Raw genomic sequence first — 3951 nt, 5'->3', positions numbered from 1 at the left:
GAGCCCTGGCCCAGGCTGCCCAGGGGGGCTGTGGAGTCTCCTTCTCTGGAGATCTTCAACCCCCGCCTGGACGCTGTCCTGTGCCCCCTGCTCTGGGTGAGCCTGCTTGGGCAGGGGGGTGGCACTGGGTGAGCTCCGGAGGGCCCTGCCAGCTCCTACCAGTCTGGGATTCTGGGATTCTGTGACCTTCCAGTGCAATTGCATTTCAACTCGTACACATTATCTATCGTCCTATTCCCTGAAAGACGTTCAGCAAAGCAGCTGAGGCCCCTCCAGTGCTCACCAGCCAAGGCCAGCATGGGGAAAAGCCCCTTCACAAGGGGCTGGCAGATGTGATCATGGGACCTACAAGGGTTCCAGACCCACCTGGGTCCTTACGAGCCTGCATTTAAGCTACTGGATCCAACCCACAATGTCTCTGAAATTCCCACGTGCGTGACGGTCAACACAAAGAAGCCACGAACTCATTGGTTAAAAGTAATTAAGGATAAAAGCCAAAAAAAAAATATGAAAAAAAAGCAAAGACAGACTCTTCTTGCAGGTCTTTTTGGTCAGTCCAGCTGCCACCAGGATTTTGGCAAAGCCTGGATTTCTTGGCGTCTGGAAGACCGCAAGGAGAAGAGCAAAGTGAAACAGATTTAGTGGTTGGCTCCTTTTTTTTTTGCAGAAGGGGAAGAAAATGATAACGTATTCAGCAGAAATGAATGGGAACGCACACGTCTGCTCAGCGGTTGGTGGACCCCAGCTGTTTATTTAGGAATATATGGTGGGAAAAGATACACAGCACCCCAGGCCTGTCCCCAAGCCCTCTCCCACCCACCACATTTGTCCCAGGGAAGAGAAGTTGAACCATACCTGGCAGCACCCCAACCAGTTGGTCCCATGGACGAAAGGGGAGGCTGAGTGCATTGGAAAAATCCTTCTCCAGCATCTTGGTGATACGTTTCTGCCATCGCAGAGGACAGCAGCATTGGATGACAAGAGCCATTAAATCCCAGGAGCTCCCAGTTTGCACTATTATCCACTGGGACTGCCAAGGTTGCTAAGCTGGGCATACCCAAAAAACCTGCTGGGGAAACATCAAAACTCATCTTTCACACCCAAAGCAGATGAGGGGTTCGCTAGGTGAGTCTACCTCCCACCTAGGCGTCCATCATCTCCCGTCAAGCCAGCGTGCCAGGCCTTTGGCCAGCGTGAAGGAACTTCACTCAAAAAACTGTGATGAGTTTTGGAGTGTGTGACCACAGCCTGGATCCATTGGGTCTCAACACACCCGAATGATCTGAACGGCCAGAGATGGGGTGGAAGAGCTGATATTAGGTCAGAAATCAGGAAAGGAAGGGACCAAGCTCAGAAATTACTGCCTAAAAAACTATCATTTTGCTTGCTAAGATGGCAAAGTTGGGCTTGGGGACAACCAGGGAACTGAATCCAAACAAACATCAGCTGAAGCTGATCAAGAGCTCATTTTCTCATGGAAATTTAGAATCATAGAGTCATGGAATGATTTGGGTTGGAAAAGCCCTTTAAGGCCACCAAGCCCGACCGTTCCTCCAACACTGCCATAACACTTCCAAAGACCATCACATCTATAACATTGCAGGACAAACCTGCATCTCGCACAACCGCTCTGTCACCTCAGCAGCTACGTCCTGCATGGCCCATCAAATGTCACGGAGCATTAAAAGCGCTCTGTGGTGACCACCAGTAATTTGTCTGTCACACCTGCTGAATGGACAACAGCGGGTTTTGGAGCGTCACTCACTGTCAGATCCTGGATCTGGCTCTTCGTCGCCTCCTTTGCTTTCTCAAACGTCTCCCACCCTGCCTCCACCTCAATGTCGTGTTCCGGATGGGTTTTTATCTGCTCACATGTCTCCTTCCTGCTAATCTGAGCAGCCCCTCTTGCAACGATGGGAAACATCAACGTGCTGACGTTGATGCTAAAGCCACGCTGGTCTCTCGGCCTGGAGACTTCTGAAACAGAATAAAAAGGCGACATTTCAGACACGGGAGAAGGAGGATTTTAAATCATAGAATCATAGAATCACAGAATGGTTTGGGTGGGAAGGGACCCCCAGAGCCCACCCAGCCCAACCCCCCTGCAGGAGCAGGGACACCTTGAACCACATCAGGTTGCTCACAGCCCCGGCCAACCTGGCCTGGAATGTTCCCAGGGATGGGGCCTCCACCCCCTCTCGGGGCAACCCCTGCCAGGGTTTCACCACCCTCACTGGAAAGAATTTCTTCCTTAGATCCAGTCTAAACCTCCCCTGCTTCAGTTTAAAACCATCCCCCCTTGTCCTGTCACAGCATGGGGAGGACATTGGTCCTATCTGGCATCTAAAGGTTCCAGGTTTTTCATCCATATTAAGATCCCAGCTTTCTTCAGCAAAGAAGAGACTGTGCTCCCAGTAAAGCACAGCTTGAAAACGCAGCCAAAGAGCAACCAGGCTATGGGAGAGGGAAAGGTTGAGCCATCCCCACTGCAAGCCTTCGGGAAGAGGACTCCTGGGCATGAGAGCTGGTCCTGCCTTTGGGCAGGGGGATGGATGAGGCCATGGACAACCCTCCCAGACCTGCACCCCCCCAAAATGAACAGAAATGGAGAAAAGCAATGGAAAGCAATGCTGGCAGAGCGACCTGCAGTAACTCCTGGCCGGCTGGGAAAGGGCAGCGAGCCAGGTCACGCACACAATTAACCTTTTGCTAATTTGAGGGAGAGCCAGGCGTGACGTTCATCAGATGACAAACCCTTTCTCTTGTGGTTGGTGGGGAAAGTCCACTTTTTGGAGGGGTGCAGGGGTCAAAGAGTTAGGGCGAACTGCAGCATCTCAGCCAGACACCTTGGCCCTCGGACAGCCCTGGGGGAGATCAACATCTCATGAGCAAGGAGCAAAGAGCTCATGCACCCCCAGGGGAGCTGCTGAGGGTCACAGCTAGGAGATGGGGGGTCCCAGCGTGTCCCACCGCCTGCCCACCTCCGGACTGTGCTGCTGCAAGGGGCAGGAGCCTGCATGCAAGTAGATGAGAAGGAGACGGGGAACGGGAACAAATGGATCATACAGGGGTCATGGTCTTGAGGACTTTAAGAAACACTGATTCATATCCTGAGCCCTCCAGGGGTGAGGCTCCTGCATTGCACCAGAGCCCTGCATCCAGCGAACGCCTCCCAGTCTAACAGGGATCTGAGTAATAGGAATAAATATCCTGCTGGCAGGCAGGCAGGGAAGTCATCCTCATCACCGCATGCTATTTGGAACCAATGCCTGCACTTTATAGCTTTTGTTACGACAGGCCCACAGTAGGCAGGGCACTGCGAGCACCGGCAGCAGCGATGCCGGGCCATCACGGTACCCATCTCCTCTTCCGTGAGGACCACAGGGTCCCAGTGATCTTGGCCCTGATGGTGAAAACTGCCTGGTAATGGATTATAGGATGAGGGGGAATGGTTTGAAGCTGTGCCAGGGCAGGTTTAGGCTAGACATTAGGAAAAACTTCTTCACCAAAAGGGCTGTCAGGCTCTGGAATGGGCTGCCCAGGGAGGTGGTCGAGTCCCCATCCCTGGAGGTATTTAAAAGAAGGACAGATGAGGTGCTGAGGGACAGGGATTAGTGGTGGGATGGCAGGGTTAGGTTAAAGGGTGGACTCAATGATCTTAAAGGGCTTTTCCAACCAAAGTGATTCTGTGATTCTATGAAAACCTGGTCTGACTTCTGCAGCACCTCCAAGTTGCCAGGCAGGCTCTTCTAAAGCACACAAACGTCCCTCCAGTAGTGCAAGGATGCTCATGCCACTGCAATTCACCGCAGCAGCTCAGGTACCGGAGGGCATTGATGCAATGGGCACCTCCAGCCCTCCCTGCTCCTCCCAGGGAACCTCCTGGCCTTCACCCTCGACCTGCTCTGCTTCAAACCTCCTTCACGTTTCCAGTTGTCATCCTTTGTGCCC

This window comes from Egretta garzetta, unplaced genomic scaffold (assembly GCF_000687185.1).
Source record: "Egretta garzetta isolate BGI_Z169 unplaced genomic scaffold, ASM68718v1 scaffold218, whole genome shotgun sequence".
Lineage (NCBI taxonomy): Eukaryota > Metazoa > Chordata > Aves > Pelecaniformes > Ardeidae > Egretta > Egretta garzetta.
The sequence above is the reverse complement of the archived record's forward strand: the minus strand, read 5'-3'. Positions refer to the sequence as shown.